Source organism: Salvia hispanica, chromosome 4 (assembly GCF_029641045.1).
Source record: "Salvia hispanica isolate PSC_SH4W2 chromosome 4, Shi_PSC_v1, whole genome shotgun sequence".
Lineage (NCBI taxonomy): Eukaryota > Viridiplantae > Streptophyta > Magnoliopsida > Lamiales > Lamiaceae > Salvia > Salvia hispanica.
This window is the reverse complement of record NC_142695.1, coordinates 23,162,576-23,177,436: the sequence shown is the minus strand read 5'-3', so window position 1 is coordinate 23,177,436 and position 14,861 is coordinate 23,162,576. Positions and strand designations below refer to the sequence as shown.

The 14,861-nt window shown below is 34.7% G+C and overlaps 2 pseudogenes; both read left to right on the top strand.

Moving 5' to 3' along the window:
• The first annotated feature begins 1,971 nt into the window (after positions 1–1,971).
• LOC148927498 (zinc finger BED domain-containing protein RICESLEEPER 2-like) lies at positions 1,972–3,342 on the top strand (annotated as a pseudogene).
• A 4,087-nt stretch (positions 3,343–7,429) lies between these two features.
• On the top strand, positions 7,430–8,493 carry LOC148927497 (uncharacterized; annotated as a pseudogene).
• The last annotated feature ends 6,368 nt before the right edge of the window (positions 8,494–14,861 follow it).

Sequence of the window (14,861 nt, the reverse complement as noted above, 5' to 3'; positions counted from 1 at the left end):
TCATATACCGGGGTATACCGGGGTATACCGAAAATATGGTATATACCGTTATTTTAGGTATATACCGTAATTTTAGGTATATATCGAAAATATGGTATATACCGATATAAATATATATGCTTAAATTATATCAAGTAAATTCATACCAAAGAAATCAAATCTTTACATGTAGAAATCAAATCTTTTCAAACAAATACAATATATGATTTTAGTTAAATAAGTACCTAGTATATATTATAATTCACAATTCTACATATCTTTTACATGTAGAAATCAAATCTTTTCAAACAAATATATGACTTTAGTTAAATAAGTACTACGTATATATTATAATTGACAACCATTAAACCCTAATCTACCATCTTCCTCCTGCAATCTCATATTCTGATATACATTCACGCTGCAAGAGAGTCTTACTCCTTTCATTCTTCGGAGTTTGGATCTTACATCATGGATCCATCTTCACAACTCGCTATCATCGACCCTTCCCGCTCTTGTCAGTCAAGGTATCGTATCTTTTCTGTTAAAGATTGTAGTTTATTTATTTAAATTTTTGTGTATTATCATTATGCATAAACTGCCCATAACTGAGACTAATTTCTCTTCGTAGATATTAAGCAGTTGCCTAATCTGCATTCTCAATACATGGATTACATGAATATGAATCATAGCTGCGAATAAACGAGAAATATAAATTGTACTCAAAATTTAATTAATAGTTGGTGCTGCAATAGAAACATGGAGTATTTATTTTACTTTTTTCTTATTCCAACTTTTAGTGGTGACAGATTATACGTTTCTTACTTCTATTTAATTATTTCTATGAATACAAAAATCTCGTTATTATCCTATACAAGTATATCATTATCATTTTTTACTCCTCTGCTAATACCAAGAATAGAATAAATAGTAGAAAAAATTTTATTTATGAATGATACATGTATTTCCATGTGTCAAAATTTGCATCAGTAGGTCATATTGTTCTTATTTTCTCATCATTTAATGTAGGTAATTATTTCTCATAGTTCAGTTTAGTTACCGATCATAGCTTAATTAAAACTTTATTGTTTGTTGTTATTTTTTCAGGAAGGAATCTGAACCACCAAAGACACCCGATAATTCAACAAATGATGATGGTACAAGTCGAAAGCGAGCACTAGAAGATTCGGTAGAAAAACCTCCTCTGCCTTCTAAAAGAAAAAGCGGAAGCCCATATTGGGATCACTGTGTAAAAGCAACAAGGAAATTGAGTAATGGCACGACACAACAAATAGGAATATGCAACTATTGCAAAACCGAAATACCAGCTGTTAGTGGGAGTACTAGTGGATTGAAAAATCATTTAGTGAAGAGGTGTAAGAAGTGTCCGTTATATGATGGCTCTTGTGAGAAAGGTCAAACCATGTTGACGAATGAGACTATGGGGCAACGAAGTCAAATAGTTGCTCACACTTTTAATCAGAAAAAGTGTGAACTGAAGCTCACTGAATATGTTATTATAGATGAAGTATCCTTTCGAGCTGTTGAAGGGAAGGGATTTGTTGCTCTGCTGCATGAAGCACAACCGAGATTTCGAATTCCTGATCGAAAGAAAGTTGCAGGTATGATTTATACTTTATTTTTAGAGGAGAAGAAGAAGATTCAAAATGTGCTTAATGGATTAAGGGTGAGCATTACCACTGATACTTGGACTTCGATTCAAAACATAAATTATATGGTCATTACAGCCCACTTTTTAGATAGTGATTGGAAGTTGCACAAGAGAATAATTAACTTTTCAAAAATCACAAGTCATGTAGGGGAAGAAATTGGCAAGATGATTGAGGTTTGTTTGAGGGAATGGGGGATAGAAAAAGTATTTTCGATTGTAGTTGATAATGCATCTTCCAATGACAGTGCGATTGATTACTTGAAAAGAAGAATGAGAATTGAAAAAACATTGATGTTTGATGGGAAATATTTGCACTTGAGATGTGCTTGTCATATACTGAACTTAATTGTTAAGGATGGCTTGAAAGAGCTCAATTATTCAATTAAGTCTATTAGGAATGCAGTTGTGTTTCTTCATTCTTCTCCTTCTAGGTTGAACAAATTTAGGGAGTTTGCGATATTAGCCAAGTTTTCTAGTGTGTCAACGGTACCCATGGATGTGAAAACTAGGTGGAATTCAACCTATAAAATGCTTGACGTTGCATTGAAGTATAGAAGGGTATTTGAAAGGATGGCCGAGGAATGGGTTCCATTTATGAAATACTTTCGCGACAAAGATGAAAAGGGTAAAGAAAGGATGGGGCCTCCAAATGCAGAGGATTGGGAGAATGCAAAAGCATTTGTACACTTCCTCAAAAATTTCTATGTTGCTACTTTAGAGTTAAGTGCATCAAAAACTCCGACATCTCATTTGATTTCACTTTCAATGTTTGCTATACAAATTGAGATCGAGAAAAAGTGTCATGATGATTCGGATCTTACTCTTTCAAAGGTTGCAAAAGCAATGAAGGTCAAATTTGACAAATATTGGGGGGATTGGAATAAAATGAATCCGTTGATTTTTATTGCCAATGTCCTAGATCCGAGGAACAAGCTTAAAACGCTAAAAGTTAGCGTTAAGAAATTAAGAGTTAAGAGCAGAGTGGATGAACAAGAGCTTCAAGAGTTATGTGACCGATTCAAAAATGATTTGATAACTTTGTGGGTAGAGTATAAAGGGGTGAATGATACGTTGTCCACCCAGAGGCCGCTCCTTGAACATGCAGACGATAATGACACCATTGACCAATGTGGTTTGCATCTTTTTGATGATATTTATAGTGGAGTGCAAGAAGAAGTTTCTCAAGATCAGCTTAAACAAATATCCAACGAAGTAGATAAGTACCTAGCCGATGAGATGGAGCAGCGGTCTAATCTTTCTTTTAATCTTTTGGATTGGTGGAAAGTAAATGGAACTAAGTATCCAATCCTTTCACTCATCGCAAAGGATATCTTTGCAATTCCAAGCTCAACGGTTGCTAGTGAATCTGCTTTTAGCTTGGGTAAAAGGGTTGTGGATCCTTTTAGAACTAGTTTGAGTCCAAAAATGGTGGAGGCATTGGTGTGTACCAATGATTGGCTCAAGGCAGATGATTTCAGCTTATATAAGGATCCAACCGACGATGATCTTGATTTGTATCGAGAAATTGAAGATATTGAAAAGAGTAAGTGTTTTTTTAATATACCTTATTAATTTTTCTTTTCTTACATATATATTATATATATAAAAACGCATTGATGGTTTTTGTAGATGCAAACTTGAGCCAAGAAGATGAACAGTTGCTGGGGGATCCACTTTTATCTGCTAATTGATCCAACACACAATAATATACCATGAACGGAGGTCAGAATTTAATCTTTACTAAATACGTATATATGTTAAAGCTCTTTAACTTTTCATTCTTAAATTGGATCTATGTAATTTTATTGGCTATAGTTAAAAATTGTGAATCATGATTTTAATGTTCATTTTTAAAAAGAGTTATGTGTTTATGTGGTTTGTTTGTTATTTACGCATCTAAGTCTATTTAGATTGTGGCAAGTAGTATATATTTCATATGGTTTATTGAGTTAATAATTTAGTTTACTGAAAATTGTTTAAACTTTACAAATGCAGGTTTATGATGAGAAATTGAAGGACAATAGAGACTGCAAGAAATGAAGATGATATTAAGATACTACTACTTTATGTTTTGATATGATATTGAACGTTGTGTGATTTGAAGTTTAATTGTTGCAGTTTTTTTAACATTATTTGAATATGTTTGAGTTTTATTAAATTGGATGTTTTCTAAGTATTTTGAAATATTATTTTCATTGTTTTTGTATTTAGAATTATTTGCAAAATACTGAGATTTTGGTATGTCATATCGTAGTTCAATATAACGTAAAACTCTGGTATACCGCAAAAGTAAGGTATACCGAACTTCGGTACGGTATACCGAAAATGAGGTACGGTATCGGTATTGAAATTCATCATACCGAAAATAAGGTATACCGAAGTTCGGTATGCCGAAAATTTTGGTAAGGTAAAGGTATGACTTTTTCGCATACCGTGTTTACGGTAAGGTATACGGTATGGTGGTTTCGGTAAGGTATACCTTACCTACCCACCCCTACACGCAACAAATACACCGCGTATGACTCTGATAATTAACTTTTCTATTCTTATAGCAATATTTATTTTCTATGAAAATTAATAACGTTATTTTTATAGCTACTAATAAACTGAATAAGATATGCGTTCTTCCTAATTGGGTGAGTATGATTTAATGATGCATCTCCTCTCGGTTGTTCTTGGTGCATGTGAACGGGTTCCGGGCTTCCGGCGGGATTGTTTCAATCGTTGACGGTCTCCGACTCTCCGGCTATAAAATTCCCTATTATCATCCCTTTTCATGCAAGCTGCATACTACTTTTTTAAGACTATTTCCATCGGTAATATTTGAAACAAGGTCACACGTAAAAAAGGCAATATAGCAAAATTAAAAATAATTCTAAAATCAATTACTCCAACCCCCTCATTGTTTAGTGTTACCCTGTTGATCCATAGAAAAAGTGGTGGTCAAGTCCACATGTCTTACTTTTATTGGTTGAACATTAAAATGTTTTATTAATTTTAATCATTAATTTGTTTTATTCAATGATTATTATTCTTTCAAAAATATTATATGAATTATTCTTCCAAAAAAATCATGTGAACCACTCTTCCAAAAAATGACGTGAACTACTTCATTTTTTATTTATGTTTAATTTATTCATTTTTTATTATTTACTACTATATTGTGCTTCATTTTTCTATATATATTCCACTAAACATGTAGAACTCATCACAAGCAAACCAACTTTATCAAACAAAATTTCCTTTCATTATTGTTTTGATAAATTTGGTTTTATGGACCCAAATCATCCAAAATTATCAGCCTTGTTTTCCAACCTATCAAAATTGTCAACAATCATCAGAATATCCAAGTTCACAAAATTTTCCAAATTTTGCACCACCTTATCAGAACCCCCCCCCCCCCCCCCTTTTTAAATCCAGAGGATTCACCAAACTTTGAATTATTTCCAAATCTAAGCCAAATTCCTACATCTACTGAAATTCCCACATCAGAAAATATCACCCGCAACTTGTTTGGAGATGCCTAACAAGCGAACAAAAAGAAAAGGAGCTCAAAAAATGTAAGTTGGGTTGTGAAAGAAGATTTAACACTTATGCCTGCTTGGATTTATGCAAGCGCAGATAGTGTGCATGGTAAAAATTAGAAGGGATAAGCACCATGGTTACGTGTGCAAAATTTGTATCACGTAAGTCAAGCAGAAAATCTAGATGAAATTAACAAAAGAAACGTGGAGTCTATGAAGTGTCGATGGAAACAACTTAAAGAAAATGTAAACAACTGGGTGCTTGCTTGCAGAGAAGCAAACGCGCGAAGGAGGAGTGGAATTAGCGACCTTGAGAATGAAGCTTGTAGCCTCTACCAAGCAGTAGGAGGCAACAAATTTCATGATTTGATAGTGTTTAATGAAGTTATGAGCAAACATCCAAAGTGGAGTATTCATGATACAACACAGGTATTTCTTGACAATGAAAATGTTGCTTATGAATAGGATGGTAGCAACTCAAAGAGGACAAAGACTTCTTAATCTATGAGTATACTATCCCTTCATCCGGAAACTTCTACATCTTGACATTCAACTAGTTCTCGGGCTATAGGCCACAAGGCAAAAAGAAAAAGAAAAAGTAAGGTAACATAATCTAATTCTACTAATGCTCAAGTTGCTACAGAACTTCATGTACTGATGCTAGCTAAAGATAATGAGAACGAACTAGTGAAGACTCGACTGCAGATAGAGCGTGAACAGCTGGAAAAGCCATATATGAAGATGTACCAAAAAATGTTGATTAAGTTGTTGGACAAAGAGCACTTGTCCCCAAAAGATCAAGAGATGAAACACCGACTAATGGAGATTGTGTTTGGAAAATGCATGATTTTAGTTTGATATGAATTTGGTGTGACAATAAGTTATGTAATACTCCCTCCGTCCGCCATTAGGAGTCTCATTTCTTGGCGGCACGGGTTTTAAGAAATGTTAAGAAAAGTGGGTGAAAAAAAGTTAGTGGAAAAGGGGTCCCACTTGTATATATTAGTTTAAAATAAAATGTGAGTGGAAGGGGTTAGTGGAAGGTGAAACCCTATTACCATTTATGGTAAAAGTGATCCGGGACTCCTATTCACGGACGGACTAAAATGGAAAAACGGGACTCCTATTCGCGGACGAAGGGAGTATTAGTTTGGTGTGACATTAGCTTAAGTAATATTAGTTTGGTGTGCTTTTAATTATGTATTGTTAGTTTTGTGTGATCTTAATTTGCTTATGTTGGTGTAATCTTTAGTTGTACTTTATGTAATATAAATTTTGTGTAATAGTAAGTTGGTGTGATATAAATTGATGTCACATGCATTTTCCTGCAAAAGTAATTTAGATGTCACAAACATCAGTTCTTTATCACATGTATTTGCATATATAAATTTGGTCACATGCATTTTTCTGCAAAAGCAATTGAGATGTCACAAACATTATTTCTTTGTCACATGCATTTGTAGATATGATTTCCGTGACACATGCATTTTCCAGCAAAAGTAATTGAGCTGTCACAAGTATCATTTCTCTATCACATGCATTTGCATATGTGAGTTTTGGTATCACATGCACTTTCTTGCAAAAGTAATTGAGATGTCACAAAAATCAGTTCTTTATCACATGGAGTATTTGTAGATATAAATTTGGTTACATGCATTTTTCTGCAAAAGTAATTGAAATGCCACAAGCATCAGTTCTTTATTGCATGCATTTGCAAATATGAGTTTGGTGCTACATGCATTATCTTACAAAAGTTTTTAAAATGTCACATGCATCAATGTAAGTGTCTATCACATGTTTTAGTGAAAATATGATTTCCGTATCGCATTGATATGTCACATGCTTTACTGCAAGTGTGTCTCACATGTCTTGGTTTAGTGTCACTGGCAAATATATTTAGTTTATGAATAGCTTGTGGAAATTTTTGGAAGATAACAGCAACTATACATTCCACCTCCAAAACAATGTCCTCCGATGAAAACTCATCACTTTCATCGGATTCAATTTCTGATGATTAAAATACCATAGTACTCAATCAGTGGGAGGAACGAGTTTCTTAACAAAATCATCAAATCTATACAATTGTTGAGAAATGTTATCCACCAATCCCAATCTAACTATAGGGGCTCAAGCTTCTACAGTCAGAAAAAGGTATTGTGAAAGGCAACGCGAGATTGGTGTAGAGCGTTTGATCAATAACTATTTTGGTCCCAACCCAACATACGGACTAGAGGTCTTCCGACGCCGATTTTGCATGCACAAATCCGTATTCCTTCGGATAGTAGAAGTTGTTACTGCTAATGATGAGTATTTTAAGAGAGACGTGATGCTACAGGAAGACAAAGTTTGTCATCGTTACAGAAATGTACAGGAGCTATGCGGGTGTTGGCGTATGGGACATCATCCGATGTCATTGATGAATATTTGTGGATGAGTTCAATGGTGACGAGAGATTCTCTAATACATTTTGTTGAAGGTGTTATTTCATGTTTAGGTGTCACATATCTTAGAAGACCTACTGAACAAGATCTGGCTAGACTTCTATATGTAGCAATGAACGTGGTTTTCCAGGCATGATTTGGAGTATAGACTGCATACATTGGGAATGGAAGAATTGTCCTAACGCATGGGCTGGACAATATACAGGGAGAAGTGGAAAACCAACGATCATTTTGGAAGCTATTGCATCATATGACTTATGGATATGGCATGCATTCTTTGGAACTCCAGGTTCGTGCAATGATATTAATGTACTCCATAGGTCTCATGTTCTATTTTTGATGATGTCTTAGAAGGTCGAGCACCATATGTTAATAACGTAGTAAAAGGTCATCAGTATAATAGGGCATATTATCTTACTGATGGCAATACCCTGCATGAGCTGCATTTGTCAAGTCAATCATTTCTCCACAAACTCAAAAGTATAAGTTGTTTGCTCAAATCCAAGAGTCTATCAGAAAAGATGTTGAGCGAGCATTTGGAGTCCTACAAGCGCGTTTCACATTTTTGCGAAGGCCATGTCTTGTCTGGGACAAGATGTTGATGGAAAAAATTATGATTGCTTGTATCATCATGCATAATATGACAGTAGAAGATGAACGTGATGCATATCAAAATTATTAAGATCCTACTGAGTTTTTTGAAGATACACCTAGAAGAGCACAAGAAGGAAATGTTGAAACTTTTTGCGACTCTACTCAACGGATCGGGAGTTTGTTTACTTACATAACAAATCAAGATCAAATCCGCAATAGAGAAGCTCATATTGCCCTTCGAGATGATTTGCTTGAGCACATTTGGGAAATATTTAGCAAATAGTTGAATGCGTAATGTTTATCTTTTTTTAGTTATCTTTCTTACTTTTCATTTTAGTTTATAGTTTGGTTTATTTATTTTCTATTATTGTACCGTAATTCTTTTATTTGTGTATTTTTATTATGTTGTACTTCAATTATATATGAATTTGTAATAATTTTTATTATAAATTTGAATTATAAAATAATTTATACAATTTTTATATGAGTTTTTTATTATATTTGAATAAAATTATAAAATTTATATTGATTAAAAGTATATGAAAAAGAAAACATGTATTGGGGTTGAGTGGGGTCATTGATGAAAGAGAAATGAGTATTTTATTAAAAATTTGATTGGGGTAAGTTTGGGTGAGAGTCACTAATGAGGATAGTCTAAGGGCATCGATAGAAATCATAGAACGATTTTGGGTTATCCTAAAGGATCGAAAGCTTATGAATTCTATAGTCTCCGAGATAAGAAAGTAATTATGAGCACCCATGCCACATTCTTAGAGGAAGACTTTGTAATGAATCATAAGTCCAGCAGTGAGATAGCTCTTGAAGAGCTAAATTCAGTCACAAGTTCCATTAACCAAGAACAGACACCTAGTGTAACAACAATTCCAAAAATTTCAACTAGTACACCAAATGTTGTAGTGTCGCGTCGCAGTGGGAGGGTCTCTCATGAGCCCGAAAGATACATTGGTTTGGAAGAGTGCATGGATCACTCCTCGGACATCAATGTACTTGATCCCTGGAATCTTGCAGGCGCAGACAGATGTCGATCATTGCGAATGGGTGAAAGCAATGGATTCGGAACTACAACCAATGGTAGACAAAGACGTTATTATTTGTCTATCCTACCCGAAGGTTGTACTGCCATTGGGAGCAAGTGGATATACAAACGTAAACGTGGACCCGATGGACGAGTTAAAGTCTTTAAGGCAAGACTAGTGGCTAAGGGGTATACCCAAAGGGAAGGCATGGACTACGATGAGACCTTCTCCCCAGTGGCCATGCTCAAATCGATTTGTATTCTTTTGTCTATAGCAGCTTACATGGATTGGGAAGTATGACAGATGGACGTTAAGACTGCGTTTTTAGACGGGAGTCTTGAGGAGACCATCTACATGGAACAACCTGAAGGATATGTGGTAAAGGGCAAGGAACATATGGTTTGGAAGCTTAAGAATGCCATTTATGGCTTCAAGCAAGCATCTAGATCATGGAACCAGTGTTTTGATCAAACTGTTCAAAAGTTTAGATTCGAAAAGTGCCCTAATGAAAGCTGCGTGTATAAGAAGGTTGAAAAGGGAAATGTTGTGTTCTTAGTTTTGTATGTAGATGACATTCTTCTAATTGGAAACAATAAAAAGATGTTGTCATCAGTACGAACATGGTTGTCCAGCCAGTTCGAGATGAAAGATATGGGTGATGCGGGACACATTCTCGGTATCAAGGTTTTTCGGAACCGTGCAAAGAGAACGTTGTACTTATCCCAAGAATCTTACATCGATACGGTACTTAGACGCTTTAGCATGCAAGATGCCAAGAAAGGTTTCTTATCTTTTAGACATGACATCCATTTATCTCAAGAGATGTGTCCAAAGACAGCATCTGAGATAGCAGAGATGAGAAGGATACCATATGCCCCGGCTGTTGGTAGTCTCATGTATGTTATGCTTTGTACTAGACCTGATATCTGCTTTGCTCTTGGCATGGTAGCAAGATATCAGTCAAATCCCGTCCCCTTACATTGGACTGCCGTAAAGAACATACTCAAGTACCTTAATCGGACTAAGGACTATGTTCTAGTTTACAATGCAGCCGAGCTCTGTCCTTTAGGATATACAGATTCAGACTTTCAAGCTAATGTAGATTCGAGAAAATCAACTTCCGGATATGTGTTTACCTTAGGAGGTGGAGCTGTAATTTGGAAGAGTGTAAAGCAGAAATGCATTGCAGACTCTACCATGGAAGCCGAATATGTGGCCGCTTCAGAGGCTGCAAAAGAGGCTGTATGGCTTAAGAACTTTCTTCTGGTTACGAATATGCCCAAGAGCATCATCATTTATTGTGACAATTCTGGTGCTGTGGCGAATTCGAGGGAACCACGGGCTCATAAAGCGAGCAAGTACATAGAGAGGAAGTATCATATCATTTGAGATATAGTGCAGAGAGGAGACATACAAGTGGTCAAGATTGAGTCAGAAAACAACCTGGCAGATCCTTTCACGAAGGTATTAGCGGTCAAGCCGTTTGAGAGCACAATTCATTATACGCAAGTATTGTATCATCCTTTGTCATGTATGCTCTGTTGTTGCTTGTTCAGGTCATGATAGTCCTATCTAGCGTCGCATGTGACACGTTTAGTGTTATATGCATTTGTTTCATATGTTGGTCTAGGTGAGGGTAAGAATAGTTTAATTGATGATGTATTGCTTCGGGATTGTCCCCTTCGTGATATATTTTATCGTGGGAGCAACCTTCCCTTTATCAAGGTTTCTAAGGTTGTGGAGCTTGACTGATCATGGCAGGTTCTTGATGAACTTAGCATAGGATCACGTCCGGGCATGGCTGTCTCAACACTCGCAGCTTGGGATGCTTTGGAATACTGGGTTGACCACGACTACTTCTGAGTTCTTTTTTTATCTAATCTTTGATTGGATCCTTATGGAGTGTAAATTTCAATCTAGCAATATCTCTTTTTCATCAAAATGTCTTTGTTGTTAGTCGTTTTCCGTAGAGTTGATTCAACATTTATTTACTGTTTGTGATTACTTCGCTTCTTGGTCCCTTTGATATGCACACGTCATACATGCGTTATATTGCACCCAGACTAGGTTTCAACAAAATTCTCAAAATGGGTTAATTTTTTTTACTTCTGAAAACGGGTGTTACATATTTTGAGAATATGTAACTAGTTACGTGTTCTTAGCATGTGTAACCAATTTGAAAGTTGGGAACTATTTATAAAATAATTAAAATACTATATGTATTGACTTTATTGAATGAAATAAAATAAAATAATTAAATGCTACTACATTCGTCTTTTAAAAATAGTAATTATTTTTATTTTGATTTGTCCTTAAAAATAGAAACCTTTTATACTTTCTATTATAGGAAACCTTTTTATCTCTAAAGAAGTGAGACTCATTCGCCGCTAATAATAACTCAATCACTTTTTCATTCTATATCTCTTTTACTTTACTAATAATGCATAAAATTCTGAGTTTCAAAAATTTCTATTTTTCAAAAATAGAAATAGTACATGATATTGAGGTTTTACTAAGATCAATAGCTATCAGAATTTTATGTATTTTTTTCTAGGTTACGTAATGACAGAACTAGAAATTTAATAAGCTGATACTAGAAATTTAATAAGCTAGTACTGGAAATTAATCTTGTTATGTCTATCGCACAATAAATTAGGAGCAATAGATTAAAGTTTGTTGGAATATAAAAAAGTTTGTTTGAATAAAAGAAAGTTTCAGAATTAAAGAAATATGTTCATAGTACTAATTTAGTGAAGAGTGATATCTCAAGTATGGGCACCACTCTTGTTTGACGCATGTTTAGTGTTGTTCGTTTCGATATATATATTTAGTTTTATTCTAATACATTAAAAATGTTATTAAATTTTTTAATTTCACAAAATTCATAAAAATTAAATCTTGATTTATTATTTTATTAATATATTTGAAATTATAGAGAAAACGGGTAAATCGAGCTTTGATTTTTATGAATTTTGTGAAATAAAAAATTTCAATACCATTTTTTAATGAATTTTAGAATCAAAATATATAAATCGAAACAACCAACGCTAATTGTGTGTCAAACGAGAGTGGTGCTTACATAAGAAGTTGAGATAAGGTATGTAGCATATCATTCCTCCTAATTTAGTTATATCTATCATAGGAGCAATATAATCCAACAACAAATTAGGAGCTTTGCGGGAATATGAGAACTATATTGGAGTTATGGATGCTATATGATATTACATGATATAACTCGTTGATAATCTTGGACATATATAAAATATAATGTAGTTGCTAAACGATATGATGTTCAATATGTCAAACATATGTTCTTATCTGATGAAATTTGCTCTAAGTTTAAGATCTTGAATATATGATGCAGATTTTGGAAATTTACTAACTTGTATGATTTGGTTAGTATGAAATGAATTAGTGAAATTATGAAAAGTAGTAGGTTATATAACTTCAATTTTAACCTAATAATCTTAATATAAGGTACAGTATGTTTATTGGAGAATGACACTCCCTCCGCCCCAAAATATTGTCATATTTTGATCTGATACGGGTTTAAGAAATATAAAGAAAAGTGAGTTGAAAAAGTTAGTTAAATATGAGTCATACTTTCATATATTAGTTTTATAATAAAATGTGAATAAAAATGAGTTAGTGGAATATGAGGTCTACTAAAAAAATGGTAAAAAGTGAAATGGAATAAATTTTGTAGGACGGACTGAAATGAAAAAATTGAACAAATTTTCAGGGACGGAGGAATATTATAATGATGAATATGTTATCGTACTGAAGAGAGTCATAGGAGTACTAATTTTGTCTTAGAAGATCAATTTTTGACAATCGAGAAAGCGTTGCATCCTTGTCAATCACTGGCACACCTCTTGGTATATATTGTGTCAAATTCATTAATAGTGTGACATGTATAGGTCCTAGGTAATCTCTTGATAATAAATTTGTGATTGTGTATAATACTTGATGGATTATTGTTTCAATATCTTTGACTTATATAACATGCTATGATGTTATGTTAGGTATTGAAGATGCCCTAAGTCAATAATTGTTTTTAACTAGAATTATGTCTTCACTTATTCTGTCAACTGATCGAATGAGGAGTGCTATAGAATAAGATAAAGTAGACAGTATAATGTGAATCTTCTAAATTGAAGACTCATGAATTTGCCCCGAACTTATTCTTATAAATAAACCCAACAAATAAATAAGATAAACCAAGAAATGGAACAAGAAAAATGGATAAAAGGATAGAGGATGGATTAGTGTTATGATTTAGGTGAAGAACAATAAAGAAATCTCAAAGACACTTTCACATACAAACACCTAATGGCTCCACAAACTAGCAACACAAGAACTATTAAGCATACCTTTACAATCAATCTTAGTCCGACAAAAGATCGAATGCAACCCGAAGAAATTTGATAAGTCTTCAAAAGATGAAGAAGGTGAGCTCTCAAATATGGAGAAATTGTCTCTTACAAATATTCAAAAGTTGTTTGAAATGAACCCTAGCAAGAGTATTTATACTAGAAGTTAAAAAGAAGCAAAACAAAACAAGTCTTGGTCAAAAAGTCATATTCCGGACAAAACACCCGACCGGGTGTTTCACACGGCTCATTTCACCCGCCCGCGTGAAGTCTCTGGACAAAAACTTATTTCTCGGGAAAAAACCCGACCGGGTGTTTTTGGGTTGGCAAAACACCCGCCCGCGTGTTTCTTTCTACATTGTGCGGTTTTCTTAAAACGATCATATCTCTCTCATCCGAACCCCGTTTGAGGTGTGTGAGGTACCCACGTTAAGGTATTTCGACGATGAAGACGATTGTGGTCTTGGATCAGCATTTGGACACCATCTTGCTAGGTATATTGATGTTTGAAACGGACCCCAGCTCCGGTGTGGTTCATTGGATGCCTTCGTTTCTTCTAATGGTTTGGCACGTCCCAGATTCACATCATCCTCTCCTTCTTTTTGAAAGGATTTGTCCTCAAATTTGGTTCTTAGATTCGTCTTTCGAACACCCGGATTCACATCATTCTCTCCTTCTTTTGAAGGATTTGTCCTCAAATCCGGATCAAGCATACCTACAAAACCAAGTAAGTCTGTCAAGTATCATAGTTCTAGAAGATGGACTAGGCTTACCAAGGGTGTAGAGAGCTATATAGCCAAGATTGCAAATCTCCATGTGGAGTATATCTAATGCATATATGGTCTCATCAATCATACCGTCATCGTGATCATAAAGTAATAACAATATTGGAAAAATTCGGCCACTAGGGATTAGGAGGCTGATAAGGCTCGTTTCATGCATTGGTTTTGGGTTAAAATTATGTGCATTTGGGGGCGCTAATGTGCGTTTATGAGTTCAGGTGCGTAGTAAATCTGCCGGACCTAGGAGTTGCTGTTACCTGACCCGGCAAATGCAAAAGAAAAGAAATTGAAGTCAAAATCAGACGTCGTCATCCAGACCTAGGAGAATTAAAAGTTGGCGACAGGAACAGAATGGAGCATGAGCAGATCATTTTAAAAGTCTTACTCAAGGGCAAGAGCGTCAAATCACCAGAGGGATACCCTAGGGATCAGAGCCTCACATATATAAAGAGCTCAACC